This window comes from Narcine bancroftii, chromosome 7 (assembly GCF_036971445.1).
Source record: "Narcine bancroftii isolate sNarBan1 chromosome 7, sNarBan1.hap1, whole genome shotgun sequence".
In the NCBI taxonomy this organism is placed as follows: domain Eukaryota; kingdom Metazoa; phylum Chordata; class Chondrichthyes; order Torpediniformes; family Narcinidae; genus Narcine; species Narcine bancroftii.
The window spans coordinates 142,301,280-142,321,080 of NC_091475.1; the positions used below are offsets into that span (position 1 = coordinate 142,301,280).

Below are 19,801 nucleotides of genomic sequence, written 5' to 3' on the forward strand. Positions count from 1 at the left end.
CAAACTTTTTAATCAAATGTTGTATTTGACAAACTATAACAGGGACACAAGGCATGCAAGAGCCAAAATATTCATACTTTCATTGTTAGTCGGCATCCAGGGATCCTAGGCTGGATAGACCATCTTGATTTCTGTGCACATGTGTGAGTCTTCAGTTGGAGCATGTGCTGTGGGTTTGCATAATGGAGTTTGGCTCGCGCGATTTAAGTGATCCCTTACTAACCACTGAGCACTTGTGGCATCAGATGTCATAGATGCACTGTGGTTAGTAAGGGATTACTTAAGGAGGTATGTGAGTGGAAAAAAACAAAGTTTGAGAACTATTCCTATAACCTTTCAACCCCTTATCACTATAGCATGCGTATTCTCCCCCAGTTTCCTTCTAAGACAAAGGGTCAGATACTGTGCCAGAGATATGACCACTGGAACTTTCTTCAGAGTAATTTGGTATTGCATGTCCACCTGACACTGGACGTGGCTTCATTTCACAAGGCACATGGAGTAGTTTTGCACTTTATCAGTCAAGAACTTGTGTGCTAGAAACATTGACTTTACTGCTTTCCATAAACCTGTTTGTCTTTTCTTTCCCCTCCCCCTTTTTCCAGTCCTTCCAATTCTTTCACCCACACAGCCTTACCACCCTCCCTCCTTTTTCCATCTTGCCACCCCCTCCCTTCTGCCTTGGCACTACCCCCTCTCACCCTCCCCCCACCCCACTCATTTGTTCAGACACGTCGGCATTTTCTCATACTTTGATGAAGGGCTCAATCCCAAAACTTTGATTATGTATCTTTGCCTTTGCTACATAAAAGACACTGTTTGACCTGCTGAAGCATTTTGTGTTTTTACTTCAATCACAGTGTCTACAGAATTTTATGATTTACTTCTGCATGCGAGAAGAGCTGAACTCTCTGGAAAGAGACTTGCACCTCCTTATTACAATGAAAACCAACATTAAAAATTGTTAAATAAATTTTACCTTAAATAGACCTACCTAATATTTCTTATGGGTTATTATTCTGGGCAAAACAGTGTTCATTGCAAGGTTATACACTGAACAATCACGCAAGTGCAAAAGCTAGAAAAATTCAGAGCTTGATGCTCAGCCTACACTGTGTTAACTATTGTTAATTTTTAAAAAACTATATTTTATTTATTAAACATATATAATGTCAAAAATTAAGAATGTTATAGCATAAGTACATAATAAAATATTAACAAATATATGCTGAAACTCTATTTATAAAAACTAAAATACTGGAATTAAAAAACTTTTAAAAAACTACAAACTACAAAAAAAACCCTATTAAACCAAACCACTCTAACTAGAAAACTAAAATATAAGAAATTTCATTAGTAAACAATTATGAGTAATTAATTTGGATTGCATCACTTGACACTCAAAGACCTCAAAAACATTATAAAGTTGTTATATTTTTAGGGAAAACTTCACTGATCAAGAAAAAAAACATAATCTTAATTTCATTATTTTGCATACAGACCCCAAATTTGCAAAAATAAAGAATACTTATCCCTTAAATTATACATATTTTTTCTCTCTAATGGAATACAGCATGAATCTCAGCATACCATCTATCCAATTTTTTTAAACTTTATTTAAAATTTTATGACATGAATAAAAATTACATTTAAAGAAATAATAAAAAATAAGATAATAAAAATTAGAATACTACATCATTAAACTACACAAATTAACCCCCACCCCAATAATTATAACACAACATTAATCATCTAATTTAAAATTAGTCCAACCCTCCCCCCAAAATAAAGAGTGAAGAATTAATTAACAATGTTGTAAATAAAATAGAAAAAACCCCACTTACAAAAAAAAGGATAAAACTTAACGACAAAAAAAATTACTAACAAAAAAAATATCAATACTAAAATAATACCCTTAAACATATATTTAAATCAAACATAATACATTTATTTAACAAATGAAATCCACTTTAAAACTAAGTTCAAATATTAAAATCATATATCAACCACATATCTGTTATACAAAAAATCATAATTAATAATACATAAATACAGAATTTCCATTAATAACAAGTTTCCTTTATAATTCATCGAAAGACCAAAAACATCCCTTAGAAAAACAATCAGATAAACTTTTTATTCCCTTCCCCTTCCCTTATATAAAAAAAGAAAAACAAAGAAAACAAAGTTCAAACTCTTATAAAATTCTCCATATTCTTCATTTATATCATCTTAAAAATTCTCTATTGAAATTAACTTAATTTTATTAAACTCTTCTCCCTCAATGTATTTCTACTTGATTTTCTTTTTTTTCTTCTTATCACCTTTCCCCTCATTTTCCTCTTCATCTAATTCAACATCCTCAATTTTTGACTTATTATCTTCTGTGACATCATCCTCTTAATAGAGAAAAAAGAGAAAAAAACCCCAAAAAAAGAGGAAAAAAGGAGAGAAAAAAAACCTCCTAATTCTCTCTCAATTACAATCAGAAAACAAAAAGAGTTAAAAAAATTATTTATTTAAAAAATAATAATAAAAAAAAACCTTCACTTCTTAACCCAAAAATTAAAAAGAAAAAAAAAAACAGGTCGGAAGTCACGACTACCTCCTCCTGTTTAAACCGCCCAAAGCGGTAACTCCCCCAAAATATTGGGTGTGAGATAACTCACAGGTAGCTGATGACTTCTGGAAACTAGTGCCTACCCAGTTCCCTCTCCCAACTCCCATTTCATTAAACTATCATCATTATTTAAACTATTTAAACTCTTCTCAAAAAAAAAAGATAAAAGATTTATTTTTTTAAATCAACGTTACCACTTCGGTCACCATTGCTTCCATTTCTTTTAAAAATCTGGATCCCACCTTGCATCTCTACTCTCTTCGGAGACCTTAAAGGACTACATTGTTCCTGAAACTGCATGATTGGTAGAGACTGAGCAAAGTCCATAACCTCTTTAGGATTGTCAAAGAACTTTGGGTGATTTCCATCCTGAAAAATCTTCAGTACTGCAGAATACCTGAATGTTGCCTTATGTCTTTTTTTCCACAACCGTTCTTTCACAGAATTAAATTTGCGTCGTTGAAACATAATTTCTTGACTCAAATCTTGATAGAAGAAAACAGGATTATTCTGAACCATCAAAGGGGATCTATTTTGCTGGGCATTTCTAATAGCCGTATGTAAAATTGTCTCTCTGTCACAATAGTTTAAACAACGGATCAGAACAGGTCTTGGATTCTGTCCTGAAAAAGATTTTCTTCTTAAAACTCTATGAGCACGTTCCAGTATTAAACCTTCAGGGAATTTATCCTGTCCTAACACTCGTGGAATCCATTCAGTAAAAAATTTTCTTGGATCTGGTCCTTCTATGCCTTCTGGCAAACCAACAATTTTCACTTTGTTCCGTCTAGATTGATTCTCCAAATAATCAACCTTTTTTGCTAAATTTTTATTTTGGATCTGCAATGTTTCAATTATTCTATTTTCATCTTGCAGTTGATCCTGTACATCGACTAAACCTTGATCACACATTTCAAATCTTTCAATGGTTTCCAGCTTAAAAGCTCCATTAATGGCTTCTGCCATCGCATTAATCTTGGAAATAAACGGGTTCACAAAATTAGCTAAGTGACTCAATACAGAATACATCTTATCTTCAAGATCCTTAACAAACATTTCAACAGAAGTAGATTCAGGCATAATGGGGTCTTGCTGTTCCTTAGAGACCACGGGATCTTCTGTCCCTTCCCTTAATTTAGTATCTTTTCTAGCAGTTTGACTTCGTATAAAAATCTCTCTCAAAGTCCCCCCAGCAATACCAGGAGACTGAAGATCAGGATTATCTTTAAGCCAAATCTCTTTAATCATCTTCACTGAATCGATGTCTGGAAAAACCATTGTAATTGAAGATGCATTTTGCAGCGCCACCACTGTAGCAGTCGAATGACAGCTCTTTAACACTCCAGCTGGTGGCGCCCCAGCTGATTCAACTGTCAAAGTCTCAGTAACAGCAGTGGCTGTTGTGTGAAATACTGGCACCCGGCCAGCCCTTTGTTCTGAAAGCTGCTGAATGTGACCTTCAGAGAGCCTTACCGGTATAAATCGGAGTTTCAATGCCGAATTCTGTACGTCTTCTTCTGGATCCATTCTACGCTGAGTCCTGGCTTCTTGTAAACAAGCAGGCCCAGACAATTTCGGAAAATGTAGTTTTTTAACAGTCTGTTGATGTTTCCTTTTACCTTTTATTTTGCATATAAACCACAAGGCACTGATCCAGCACCTCTTATTATTTATAAACTTTTAAAAGAACTTTAATGGGCACTTAAAGACAAAACAATAAATCAGAGTCAGGAGAGGTCTGGAAGGTACGTCTGTTCCCTACGCCATCTTGCCACGCTCCCATCTATCCAATGTTAATGAAACATGGATTTCCATGTTACAATGACACATTTCCTTGTTATTACCAAAACTAACAACTGTGGCTGCTTACTACAAGGCAGGCGAACCGGCCTTGCTTGAAAGCCATGCGGCGGGGCAGCCGGTCAAAATGGCGCTGTCAGGGTGGGGGGGCGGGGCGGTTTACCTTCCTTCCAGCATGCGGCTCAGAAACCCGTGCTGGGGGATGATGTGACATCCGGGTGACATCAGCACCCTCCAGCGCGGACCTCAGCCAGGTCTAGGCTGGGAGTATAAGTGCAGCCATCCTGCAATAAACCAGTCTGCTCACTGAGCTCAACCCATCTGGTTGTGTGTGTTATTGCAGGAGCAGAGTAGCTGCCGCTACAATTGGTGACCCCGACTGGTTCAAACGTCTTTGAACCCATCATGAGTGAGCCTGGGATCAGCGCTATAGCTGTAAAACTGCCTGAATTCTGGGTTCAGGTGCCGGAGACCTGGTTTGGCCATGCGGAGGCCCAGTTCATCTGACACGACCAAATTCTACCATGTGGTTGCTGCCCTGGACCAGGCCACTGCCAGACGTCTGCTGCACCTTGTTCAGCACCCACCCACTGAGGACAAATACAAAACCATAAAGCGAGTGTTTACCGGGTCCCTTGGACTATACAGACACCAACGTGCCGCTCGGATGCTGCAACTCGACGCCCTGAGGGACAGGTCCCCGATGGAGCTGATGGACGAGATGCTCATGCTCATGGGTGAGCTCACCAACTGCCCACTCTTTGATCGCATCTTCCTTGACCATATGCCTGGGGAGATCCGGCCGCTGCTGGTCCAGGAGAGCTTCACCGACCCGAGGAAGGTCGCTCAGAAGGCCCAAGATCTATGGCTCTCATGATTCTCAGAGCGCTCAATGGTCCAGCAGATCACGGAGCATGGGCCCGACCATATCAAGCCCGTCCCTAGTGCTGTGGTAGAGCACCCGGCCCCTGCAGGGCCCCTAAGAGCATAACCAAGGTCATAGCATTTGCTTCAGGCATCTGCTTCCACTACCAGCACTGGGGAGCCAAGGCTCAGAAGTGTCGTCAGCCCTGCTCATTCCAGGGAAACAACCAGGCCGGCCGTTGATAATGGTTGCAGCAGCTGGCCAAGGAAACAGCCTCCTCTACCTGCGGGACTCAGTCAGTGGCTGGCGGTTCCTCATTGACACTGGAGTCCAGATCAGCGTCATCCCGGCCACAGCCGGGTTTAATAGGATTTTTTTAGGATCCAGGATCCGACCTTGTGGACCTACCCTCTGTTCAACCATCGCAATGACAATCCAGATGTATGGAGACAAGACAGTCCACTTCCAGATTGGCCAATGGAATTTTGCATGGAGGTTCACCGTCTCGTCGTTCCCGACTGCCATCCTGGGTGCAGACTTCCTCCTCACACATGGGCTTCTGGTGGACATTCGGAGTAGGTGCCTGATGGATGCCCGTACCTTCCAGGCCATTTGCCTCGATCCCTCCCACTCGGAGCAACCACAGATGGCCATGATCAGCATGCTCAGAGATGAGTTCCAGTGAATCCTGGACGAGTTCTCGACACTCCTCAAGCCACAGTTCTCTGCTGCCTCACCACGCCACAGGGATTTCCACCACATCCCCACCCAGGGCCCACCAGTTCACACCAAGGCACGCCGGTTTCCGCCTGACAAGCGGAAGGAAGAGTTTTCGCACCTGTTGGAGCGGGATCCTTCGGCAGTCTAACAGCCCATGGGGCTCACTGCTCCACCTGGTCCCGAAAGACTCCAGTGGCTGGCATCCCTGCAGAGACTATTGATGGCTCAAAGAGGCCACCGTTCCTGACCCTTACCCCATCCCTCACATACAAGACTTTATGGTCAACCAGCACAGCGTGAGGATCTTCTCCAAGGTTGACCTGGTGAGCGGATATCACCAGATCCCGGTGCACCCTGAGGACATACCCAAGATGGCCATCATCATCCCCTTTGGCTTACTCAAATTCCTGCACATGCTGTTCAGGCTCAAGAACGCCACTCAGACCTTCCAGTGCGTCATGGACTCTGTGGGCAGGGACTTAGATTTCATCTTTATTTATTTGGACGACATCCTCGTCACCAGCAAGGACCGGGTGCAACACAAGGCCCACCTACAGTCCCCTTTCTCCCGGCTGGCCAACTTTGGCCTTACCATCAACCAGGCCAAATGTCAGTTCGGGAAAGAGTCCATGCAGTTCCTGGGCCATACCATCACGGCCAAAGGAGCCATGCCTGCTGCTGTGAAGGTTGCTGCTATCAGGGAGTTCCCACGCCCGGACAGCCTCAAGGGGCTGCAGGAGTTTGTGGGTATCGTAAATTTTTACAACTGCTTCATCCCGGGAGCTGCGTGCATCATGCAGCCGGTGTTCACCCTCATCGCAGCCAAGCATAAGACACTCGCTCGGAACCCAGAAACCTGCACCGCATTCAAGGCCACCAAGGACACCCTCGCGAAGGCCGCCATGCTCACCCACCCACACACCAACCTGCATATGGCACTCTCTATCAATGCCTCTGCCACGGCTGTTGGTGTTATCCTGGAGCAGCAGGTGAATGGACATCAGAAGCCGCTGCCATTCTTCAGCCACCTACTCTGCCTGCCGGAACACAAGTATAGTGCCTTCGACCACGAGTTACTGGGCATGTACCTGGTGGTGCGGCATTCCACTATTTTTTAGAGGGGAGGACTTTTACCATTTTCACCGACCAAAAACCCCTCAACCAGGTGCTCGCGATGGCAAAGGATCCCTGGTCGGCCCGCCAGCAGCGTCACCTCTCCTTTGTGTCGAGTTTACCACCGACATTCAGCACAAGGCGGAGAAGGACAATATTTTTGCTGATGCACTCTTGTGACCGGCCATCTGTGCGCTGATGCCTGGCCTTGACTTTGACCAGCTCATCCGGGACCAGAAATCTGATGAGGAGACGAGGGCCTTCAAGACCGCCATCACGGGCCTGTAGTTCCAAGACCTCTCGACATCGAGTGGCGAAGGCTCCATCCTGTGCGATATCTCCTTGGGCACCCCAGAGCCAGTGGATCCCCAGCAGTGGCGCAGGCAGGTCTTCTGTCATATGCATGACCTTTCACATCCATCCTTCAGGTCCACAACCTGGATGGTGGCAGAACAGTTCATATGGCATGGGCTGTGGAAGCAGATCGCAGGCTGTTCCAGAACGTGCACCCATTTCCAGATGTCCAAGGTGCACAGGCACACCAGGGTGCCTATACAGGAGTTCGAGCATGTCCAGGAATGGTTCAGACACATTCACGTGGACATCAGTGGGCCCTTACCCATTTCCTCAGGGAGCTGCTACCTGTTTATGCTGGTGGACTCCACCACTCACTGGCCCGAGGTGATCCCAATGGCAGATGCCTCCATTGACTCCTGCTCCCGAGCACTGTTGCATGGTTGGGTCACCCGGTTTGGCGTCCCGAGTCACCTCACCAGCGATCGGGGCACCCAGTTCACATCTGTGCTCTGGGCACAGCTCACCAACAAGTTGGATATCCAGCTACACCGCACCACAGCCTACCACCCACAGGCCAATGGACCGGTCGAACGTCTGCACTGCCACCTTAGTCTGCGCTCTTGGCCCGCCTTACTGGCCCTGACTGGGTGGATGAATTGCCTTGGGTGTTCCTGGCCATCCGTCCCACTCCCAAGGAAGATCTGCAGACATCGTCAGCTGAGCTGGTCTACGGTGCGCCGCTGGCACTACCTGGTGAGTTCATCAACGCACCTCATAATCCCCAGCGGTCGCCGCATGAACTACTTCCTCACCTCAGGGCATGCTTGGACTTGTTCGAACCCCCACCGCTGCCCAGGCATGGCACCCGCCCATCTCACATTCCCGGTAAAATGCTTTCCGCGGAGTACATTTTTGTTCAGCGGGGCCCAACTGCAGTACCTCTGCAGTGACCGTACATTCTGGCTCGATGTTCACGTGGGCCATTGTTGGCAGGCAGGAGGTATTTACCATGCACAGACTTAAGTCAGCGCACCTTGATCCCACTGAGCCTGTGGTCGTTGCCCAGTCCAAGAAGCGAAGATGCCAGAGAAAAAGGACATTGGCACCAGGTCTGGGGTGGGATGTGTGGTGGCTCACCACAAGGTATGTGAACCGGCCCCACTTGTAAGCCACACAGAAGGGCAGCCAGCCAAAATGGCACCATCTGGGTTTTACCTTCCTTTCAGCACGGGGTTTAGAAACCCACGCTGGGGGACCACGTGATTCCTGGGTGACGTCAGCACCCTCTAGCATGGTCCTCAGCCAGGTCCGGGCTGGGAGTATAAGTGCAGCCCAGCAGCCTACAATAAACTATTCTGCTCACTGAGCTCAACCCGTCTGGTTGTGTGTGTTATTGCAGGTTATTGGGAATCTGACTACAATAATTTAGGAATAACACTTTCAAAGTTTCCTAGCAAAAGTAATTCAAGAGTTAAAGGAAAATTCACTCCCATTATCCATTGTAAAAATTTGCTAATATAAACCTGAAAAGGGTTGAACTTTGAGCAAGACCACATACAATGAAAATTTCCAATTTCTGTTCCACATCTAAAACAGTGATCTGATAAATCTGATCTCCATCTACTCAATTTCTGAGGAGTAATATACAATTGATGTGAAAATTATAATGAAATAATCTATCGTACGTTAATAGTATTTACATTACATTTTACACAACTTTTGTCAGACTTTATCTAATATAATATCCAAATCCCATTCCCAATTTTTTAAATAAAAAAAAAACTACTTTAGATTGCTGTTCTTGTAATAATATATATGCTATTGAAATAAACCTTCTAATCATTCATAAATTGTTCCAAATTTGAAAGATCTTTTAAAATAATATCCAGTCCTAATTTCTCTCTCAAATAAGCCCTCAATTGAAAATAATAAAATAATGTATTGTAAGGTATACCATATTTAATCATTCCCCAAATTAGAGATTCTCTTTTGATACCATGTATTTTTTAAAAAAGGATTATCTTTTGAAAAAAAAATAAAGGATTAATTACTGGTGTTTTTTTAAAGAATATATCCATCAATTTCTAATTTAACTTTACTCCAGATTTTCAACAAATGTTTTAGTAGTTTATAAATAAACTCATCTGGTTTAACTTCTCCTATCTTATTTAGTTCAATATCCACCCATAATGGTTTAATTTTAAAGAACATAAAAAAACTTTAAAAAAATAATTGTGGTGCTCTGCAATCATTCATAAAATTGGGAAGTTGTAATCCTCCTTGTTCATATTTTCACGTTAATGTTTCTAATAACTTTCTTGCCATCTTCCCTTTCCAAAGAAATTTCCTAACTTGCTTATTTAAATCTTGAAAAAAAAATTGATGAAGAGATATAGGTAAAGTTTGGAATGAATATTGAAGTCATGGAAAATATTCATTTTAATACAATTAACTCTCCCAATTAACATAATCAGTAAACTTACCCATTTCTTTAAATCTTCCTCTATCTTTTTAAATAGTGGAATATAATTTAATTTGTATAGTTTTTTTAAATTAGTATCTATACATATATCTAAACATTTATTCTTATCTATCCATTTAAAACAAACTGCTTTTCTACGTTGTGAATAATCTCCTTTTACAAGTTTTTAAACTTAACCTTTATCCCAATTTATCTTATATCCGAAATTTTCCCATAATCTAACAAATTACTATAGATTCTTGGAAATGATATTTGTGGTTGAGTTAAATAAATGAATAAATCATCAGCAAATAAACTAATTATATGTTGTACCTGATTTATCTCAAATCTCTTTAATTGTTGATAATCTCTAATTGTTTTGTGCAAGTGGTTCTATAGCTAAAGCAAATAAAGGTGGTGATAAAGGATACCCCTGCCTACTAGATCTATTTGATTTAAAGGATTGAGATATCTATCCATTAGTAATCACTTTACCTTTAGGACTTCTATATAAAGCCTTAATCCAGTTTAAAAAGATAATGCCAAAACCAAATTTACTTAACACCTTAAATAACAAAATCCCACCCTAACCTATCGAAAGATTTTTCAGCATCTAAAGCTACAATAAGACTTAAATCTTCTTTTATTCTGAGCTAAATTAATTATAGTTAATAACCTTACTATATTCTCTGAAGTTTGTCAGCCTCATATTTCAAAGGTCCAAATTATTTAACTTTTCTCATTGCCAATCCAAGTATCCTTTCTCTATCTAGATAGTTTAAAAATCTGATCAATATAGTCCGAGGTCTTTGATTCAGTCCCCACTTTGGTCGAAGAGCTCTATCGGCTCTCTCAATCAAAATTTTCTCTTTGAAGTTTTCTCATCCAAATACTTGCTATATTCAATCTTGAAAAAAGTGAATTACATCTTGACCTTCTTTATCTTCAGACATTCCAACAATTTTAAGATTATTCTTTCTACTATATTTTTGCAAAGTATCAACCTTCTCCAACAATTTTTCATTCAGAGAAACCAAAGCAGTAACAGTGTCCTCATTAACATTTGTTCATTCTGCAATACGTTGAACTTCTTCACGGTCATTGTGATATCTTTCTTCTAATTTATCAACCCTTTCTGAAACATTATTTATTGATTTAGTTCAATCAATTTTAACTTGTATTTCTCCAGTTAAAAAAAAATAAAATTATTCTCCATTGCATTTGCAATATTATCAATTTTATTGTCAATTTTATCCATTTATCTTTAAAAAAAACTTTGCATGCCTTTAAATTCTTCTTCTTCTGAATTTGTGTATTCATCTTCACTTGTGGCATCACTTGTATCATCTTCCATACCAGGTAAGTCTTCATCTTCTTAAAGACCTGGAGCATTGGACTGGCCTTTTGAGAGGGGTGAAGATTTTTTTTCCCCTTTAATTTTTTCATCTGCAGCGCACATGCACGATTCCTCGCGCATTTGCAGTGTGGAAGTAACTTTTGGTATGCCACCATTTTTGCAGAGAGCCGTAAGGATGCTTTCATGAGATGGTTCTTCTCCAGGGCTTTCTCCAGCGGGTCCAGGAAGAACTCCAATGGTTGGCTTCATTGAAGAGGTAGGCCCAGGTTCTTTTTCTTTCCTCACTTCATGTTTTTCTTTTGGTGTAGTTTTCAGAGATTTTTCTGTTTTTGGTAAAATTATAATTAAAGTTGTCAGTATTTTAAAAAAGATTTTAAATTAACTTTAATGGTAAAAAACTTTGCATATTTATCACTTTTTTCATTAAAATCCCCAGGCGTCGTATGGGAGTGCTGCATTCCCTAAGGCATCATGTGACCTCCCCCCCTAACTATTGTTAATTAATTCAAACTGGAAATGCCAGAATAGTTTCTGTTTATGGAAATTCACACAGGGAATGTGAATTCATAGTTGATGCATTCATAGATCAGGAGTACCTATGATATGTTCTAGCTAAAAATCGTATTAGACATAGATTTAAGTTGACACAAATGATATTCACCATGACAAAGCACCATGGAGCAAACTGCATCTGAAGGAAGATATTAAAGTGACAAAAATAGGAAAGCAACCTTCATATAAAGCTGCACTATGACATTATAAGAATTAACACAGTTGCTTTCAGAAGTAAAACCTTTTGTGTTTCACTTAAAATTATCAAACATGTTCTGTCATGTTGCCTAAAGATTTCATTAATTCTGACAAACATGAGATGGTATATTTTTAAACATCTTTAGAGCTGATCACTTTACAATTATTGTGTTAAACTATTCCAAGATCACTTGTTTGACTAGACAAATTTCCTTGTAATTATACCATGTGCAATTCTATAAATAAAGTTTGTAGTGAAGAATCTGTACCATGTGGCTGTACTCTGAACTGGAAACCCTTATTTCTCAAAAACATGAAACTAGTGTGTTCTTCTCAAACTTGACTTTCTAATCTTTGCCCAATGGTAAAGAATCGAGATTTAAACACTGAGGAATTCTCTTGTTTTAAATATTAAAATGTCCAACAGGAGTTATTCAAACATATTTTACACACAATTTTATAAAAATATTGAATACGGACCCTGGTGTTTTTAGATTTAGCTCTTCAAAGAAGGCTGTTTTTCATTTCCAGGCAACAACAAAGTAAGCTCATAAATAATCTTCTGTGTGAATGTGAACAATTCAGGAAATGTTGCATGCAAACAAAATTATGGATTACATAAGTCCCATATCATCTGTATTCCTACAAGCCTTGAGAATTTTAGCTTCACATCATATTCATTACTTCCCATTCACCGTATCTTCACAGTAATTGCCTTCAGCTTTCTCCTGCAAAATGAGACAGTTCTTGCCCCTGCTACCAAGTACTTTTATTATTGGAGAGCAGGACACATGAAATATTTGGTGGGAGGGGCAGGGTGGAAATTATACTTGGTTATTAGATGTAACAAGTGCTGTGGATTGAGGAACAGGTGGATGCTCTATATTCGGATATACTGGCATGGATATAGAATTAGTTCACCAATAAAGACAGAGAGTTGGGTGTTACTCTGGTTGGAAATCAATGGTGAGTGAAGCCACACATGGATTGGTACGGGCCCATAACTTGTCGTTTTCAAACTTTTTCTTTCCACTCACCTACCACTTTAAGTATTTCCCTATGATTAGTAAGGGATTACTTAAAGTGGTAGGTGAGTGGAAAGAAAAAGCTTGAAAACCACTGTTTTAATTGTACCTAACTGACTCGGTATGTGCACGGTTTCATAACCCCAAAGGGAATGGACCAATGACAATTTTTCTCAAGCAGATTTATTTCATTACCAATTAGAGCTAGAGCAGTGGTTCTCAGCCTTTTTTTTCCATTCACATGCCACCTTAAGTAATCCCTTATGAATCACAGAGCACCTATGGCATAGGCTTTACTTAAGGTGGTGTGTGAGTGGAAAGAAACAAGTTTGAAAACCACTGGTTTACTTTAATGATCTGGAGGAGGGGACCAACTGTAGTGTATCTAAGTTTGCTTACGACATTGAATTGAAAAGCAAATTGCATAGGAGATAGAGAGAGAAATCAATAGGGTAAGTAAGTGAACAAGAGTCTGGTAGATGGAGTACAAAGTTGGTAAATGTGACACCATCCATTTTTGAATTAAAAAAGCAAATCATATTATTATTTAAATAGTGAAAAATTTGCATCCTGCTAATATGCAGAAGGATTTGAGAGTGCCTGTGAAAGAATTAGAAAGGGTTGGTTTGTAGGTGCAATGGGTAATCGAGAAGGCAAATGGAACGTTAGCCTTCATTGTGAGAGTGATTGAATTTTAGATGATCTGCTGCAACTATACAGAGTACTTTGAAAGCTGTATCCAGTACTGGTCCGCTTATTTGAGAAAGGATGTACTGGCATTGGAAGTGCAGAAGTTCATTTATGAAAGAGATAGATAAGAAATAGACAGAAAAGTTCTTTCCACTAGATCTAGGTGACAGAGCCTTAAGATTCATGGGAATAGATTTGGAATAGAGCTGAGGAGAATCTGGCTCTCCCAAAGAGTAGTGAATCTCTGAAATTCTCTGTCCAAGGAAGCATTAGGAACTCCATCATTAAATATAGTTAAGAGATAGTTAGATGGTTGCACTGTAAGAGAATTAAGAGATATGGCCATATGATAGGTAGGTAAATTGAAGTCCATGGCCAGATCACCCATAATCTTGTTGAATCCAGGTCAGTAGCAGAATGTCAAGCACCGTCACACTGAGTACTGGCACAATTCAGGGCTGCATGCTCTATCCTGTTCATGCTACTGACCTACGACTCCAGATGCAACTCCGACGTGTCATCAAATTTGCAGATGACACAACAGTAGTTGGCCTCATCAGCAACAACGATGAGTCGCACTACAGAGAAGAGGTGGAAAGTCTTATTATATAGCATGAAAGTGGGTTGACGGGTTTTTTTGTGGGGGAGTGAAGAAAAGGTTCAGAGCATATTTAATAGAAATATTCAGTCATGAAGCTTTCATAAAAAAATAATAAATATAAATTGTTTTAATTCATGAATCATAAACCTGAGAACACAGATTTGAGATGATCGGTAAAATAAATACAATTGAAGGATGACTTCTTCCACAAAAAGATTAGTTGTGATTTAGAATTCACTGCTTGAAAGAGTGAAAGAAGTAGATTTACCTGAAGCTTTCAAAAAAAGTGAAGGACCAGTATCAGGACTGGATAAAAAGACTGGGAAATAGGATTAGTTGAGTTAATCTTACAAAGCACCACTGCACAAAATAGACTCCAATTCTATAACAATTTTGTTATGGTGTAGCCTTGCAACATTTCTGTTTTCTTTCCTTATGGCTTGCTCTTATGAAGGCTTGAAACAAAGAAGTGCCTGAGGCAAACTCCTCAATTGGAGTTCATTAGCCTTTGAGCTGTAAAAACACCCTATAAGGAGGAAGAAAAAAATACAAGGAAGATACATATTAATCACATTACAATATCATGCTTTATGCTATTAATATCAATTTGGATTGCTGTGTCTTTCTATTGGTGACTTTACTTTTATTTTTGTGTTGCTGCTATAATAGAATAATGATTAGCGACAACAGAGGTTAATGAATGGCAAACTTATCATGTAAATGGAGCTAATGGACATGTTTTCCAGGCTGCAGTGATGAGCTGTTCTATGAGTAGAAAACCACTCTTATCCAGCAACCACCATTCAACAATCCACAGTTGATTAGATACAAGTGACGTGACAGGTGACTGCAGAATAAAAAAAATTTGATTCCAGGTATGCAGAACAGGCCAGACCATCCACCCTAAAATGTTCAGCTCTGCGAGACTAAAACAGTCTAAGCTGTGATATTGCATTGGAGAATGGCAGCCCCAGCACAAAAGGCATGCTGTATATCAACTAACATCAAAATCTGTTCTTAAGTCAATGCCAATAAACCCTTCTGCCTTGGGACTTTCTTTTGGAACTTGCACATGCATGTTGGATGAGAGGTTCAATTAATGCATATTTCTTAACCAATCAATCAACAGTTTGATGATAATGAGGATGACGAGTTTATTGAAATATATGTTGTACAATGTACATATGCACCAAAACTTTTATGTGCTGCATCCATGCAGGTACTTGTAAAGATAATAGTAATCTAATCAAATTAAATTAAAACAAAGCGACATGGTTGGTTTAACAGTTAATGCAATGAATTTACAGCCCTAGTGATTGGGGACTGGCGTTCGAATCCTGCACTGTCTGTAAGGAGTTTGTATGTTCTTCCAGTGCCTGCATGGGTTTTCTCCTAGGGCTCCAGTTTCCTCCCACAGGTCGAAATGTACCAAGGGTGTAGGTTATTTTGGTATAAATTGGGCGGCATAGACTTGAGGGCTGAAATCTGTCACCATGCTGCATGTCTAAATTCTAAAAACACCCACAATAAATACATATGACAGATAGATAGTAAATATCCACAGTAATCCTAGTGCAAAAAAGACAGTCCTTTTTTGCTGTCAAAGCAGTCTACAATTAATGTATCAAGGGAGGTACCTTTTTGAGTTAATAGTAATATTTTAGGACACCAAATCCATTTGAAACAGGCTTCACTGATTTTATTGGATATGGCTAAACCATATTTTTTTTACAACAGAGACACATTGACCTATTGATTCCATACTGGTTCACAGAGCAAGCATATTCCCCTTATTAGTTTCCTCTGCACCCCATTTCACCCTCTCCTGCCACATTTTCATGAACACCCCAGATTCTATCATTCACTAACATGCTCAGGAAAATTTGCAGTGGGCAATCAATGTTTGGGACGAAGGAGGAAACTTGAGAACTTTGGGAAACCCAGGTGCACTATTACGGAGACTGTGCCACTTCACACCGCCACCCCAGATGCTTGAGATGAAACACTGTTATTGTGATGCAGCAACTCAACTGCCCGGGTTTCTATCCCACTCATGGAAGTATTTTATTGTCTCATGGAAGACCTGAATAGTGGTGGTGCAGGAATAGTAGATAACTTTGCATATGACATTCAAGACACTGTAGAAGTAAAGAAAATGGTTCAATGTAGCATCACGATGCCAAGCTAATGAAAAATATTTTTTCTCATTTTGTAGAAATAATAATGATGTTACCGACAATGGATGTTTGAATCAAAAATTAATTGTCAGACTGTAATAAAATGATTAATTTAACTTTATTAGTTCTATCTGGTTTCCAGGCAACCATTTTACCAAGCATCTCAATCTCTACAGCAGTTAATTTTATTTCTAACAAATGGTGGGTGATACGATGGCCTTGGTTAAAAGGAGGAACTGTTCAATCTTTTACATGTAAACACAATTACTGCAGTGAACCAGTACAATCATATCCATTTTTTGTTCCACACAATTTTGATTGTCTGACCTGTCAGGTTTCTTACATCATAATCAAGGCAGCTACATCCAACAGACTTTCTGACTTATCCTACATGCCCTGTCTACCAAATATGTTCACCCTAACATCTAATTTAGCTGCAGCTTACATCTGAGTAGCACCATTGAACCTCCCTGTGAGAATATTGCTTCCCTTCAAATTCAAGAGAAACCTGTCCATCTCCAAGGGAAGGTGATGCCCAATGATCTATATGTATCTGAACATCTTCCTCCTGCATCAGCTCATAATCTGCACAGTGACCTGTATTATCTTTCCATTTCTTGCACCAGTAGCACGTCATGAATGGAAACCTTAGATTATAACCCTGGATGCCTGGCTTTTATAATTTTCTATCCAGCTCCCTAAATTCATGTTTTAGAGACTCATATTGCCTCCTGGTTACATCATTGGGAGCAAGATGGACAACGACCACTAACTGTTCATCTTCCCCTCTCAGGATTTTGTAAACCTGATCAAAGACATCTTTGAGCTTGGAACGAGGGAAGCAACACACTACCAGGGATTCTTGTTGGAGGCTACAGAAATGTCCATCTGTTTCCCCAACTATAGAGCTTTCTACCACTACCGCTCTGTCGAAATTCAACTTTCTCTGCTGAGGCTCACAACTGTTTGGAATGCTGCTAATCTGACTATTGTTGCTACCCTCTGAAGGGTCATTCTTTTTTTCCTCCAACTGTATCCAAAGCAGTACACCCATACTGTAGAGGATGGCCTAGGGGCCCCTACATTGTTTGATTACTCTCTCTAACTTTTCAAGTGTTCACCCATCTAGCAGCCTGCAGTTCACTGTGCTCACATCACTTTAACTGCTATCTATGGGGCTCTCAGCCTCCCAGATGGTCCTGAGTCTATCCAATTCCACTTGGGAGAGACTTTAAAGCAGCAGGGATGAAAAGGGCAAACAGTGAGAGAGAAAATTCCATTCTGATAAAAGCATCCAATTCCAGGTATAGTTTCTTGACATGATCAGTCAAGAGCTTCAGCTGGACACACTTCCTACAAAAATAGTCTCCATGGACACTGGAGGTTTTCCCAATGTTCCGCAGCACCCTGACTGCCATCCTTTTTCCACTGTGAGCAGATGAAGGATTAAAAAGGCCTTACTAGTCCTCACCAGTACCTCTGATCTGTTTTCTTGAAGACTCTCGAATTGAAACCTCACCACATTTCCTAACTCTGCACAGCCATTCCAAAAAGCCCCATCAAGTAGAACCTGCTTGTCTCTTATGAGCCTGCTCCCTCTGATCACTGCTTCAAGCTGACTGGCTCTCATATCCAACTGTTTATTTTTCTATAAGTGCCCCAGTCTTTCTCTCTGCCCAACATTCATTTCCATTAATTTATTTCTATACTTAAATTATTTTGCACAATCAACCATGCAGCCAATATCATTATTTTTGGAACAATTCTTAACTTTGGATCTCAGTTTTAAGTCCAAATCATTAATATATCACCATCAAAATCAGGTAGCCTTGTACTGAGTCCTGGGAGAACCCCAACATACTGAAAAGTTCAATCACTAAAATTCCTTCCAGCTTCTATCTTTTGCTTTTTTGTTTCCCAAATCAATTTTTAATCCATTTGTCACATTCCCTGAGGACTTAAGGGATTCTAGATGTCTGACTGATCTGCCATGTGGGACTTTGCCAAATGCATTATTTCATTCCATATAAGGTGTATCAAATCCTTACCCATATCAGCAATCTTTTGAACCATTTGCCAAATTTGTTTATGATAATCTCTTTGTCAGAATTTTGAATTAGATGAAAATTGTCTATTAGGATTTAATTGGCAATTGATACATGTTAATATTTAATATTCACATGACATTGACATTTTTGGCACTCAGCAATTTATTTTACATTCAATATTAATGCTGATGTGAAATTCAATTACCATTAACATTGCAAAGATTACCAATTTTCCTTAAATTCAGTTTTTTTTTATGGAAGTCCAAGACAATTTGATTAGGAATTGGCCAATTTTTAAAAAGAGTCAATTAAAAAATGTGATTTGGATGGTATGCTTACATCAATTGTGGGAGGGGGGGGGGATCTTTTCTTCATGCTGGCCTTCAAATTTCAATTTAACATGCTCTCTGTATTTTTCTAAAGTTGTCTGCTTGGCAAATAATAACTTATGATGCATCATTCCACCATAAGTGAGAATGTAAGAGCAGTTTTCAAATCATAGTGAAGTTACCAGGTGAATGAATGTTTGAATCGATCACCAAACTGAACTCAACCTTACATCATGGCAGGTATCCCTTTATTGTAATACTGAGGAAAAAATAATACTTGAAGTCAGGAGTAAATTAATTGATGAAATACAACTGTTATATCACAGACCAGCAGCAATAGGAATTCATCAAGAGAGTGTTATTGTGTTCCTTTTAAAACAAAATATTTATTAATAAATACTAATAATATCATTTTAGCTAATTTCACCTCAACTATGCATGAATATGTGTGTGTGTGTGTGTGTGTGTGTGTGTGTGTGTGTGTGTGTGTGTGTGTGTGATACCCAAAGCATTACAACTTAGGCACAATTCTGGAAAGTCATTCTAAAAGTTCAGTCATAGAAATACTATGTTGCAACTTAGACTTTCAAACTGATGCCCGAAGTAATCAGAAAAGAGGTGAGAGAAAATGAGTAATCAGATGGCTAAAACTCACCAATCCTTGTCGAGTTGCATCTAGAGAAATGCTCTTTCATTCAAATGGTGGTCACAACTCCCCTCTTCCTTGCGTAGGGGAAATTAAATATGTGACTTCCATGATACTTCCAAAACCCAAGCACGGGTCACATGAAATGACCATTACAATGGTCACAATCCAATGAAGCAATTCCTTTACCCAGATATAGGTCAATCAAAATGACAATTATGTGATCATGGTGGTTCAATAATTCCCCTGACAAGGAGAATCAGCAGAATCGTCCATTTCACACAGTCATTCCATCTCGGTGT

At 39.7% G+C, this 19,801-nt stretch overlaps 1 protein-coding gene and 1 long non-coding RNA gene across 3 annotated transcripts in view; both read left to right on the forward strand.

Moving 5' to 3' along the window:
* LOC138739939 (uncharacterized) overlaps positions 1–12,202 on the forward strand; it is a 109,412-nt gene extending 97,210 nt beyond the window's left edge. For both annotated transcript variants that reach the window (XR_011342585.1, XR_011342586.1), the window contains exons 2-3: positions 11,397–11,489; positions 11,670–12,202. This is a non-coding gene — a long non-coding RNA (uncharacterized lncRNA). The remainder of the gene's footprint in view (positions 1–11,396; positions 11,490–11,669) is intronic.
* Positions 1–19,801, forward strand: part of LOC138739179 (uncharacterized) — a 448,454-nt gene that overhangs the window by 365,010 nt on the left and 63,643 nt on the right. The gene's annotated exons all lie outside the window — the stretch shown is intronic.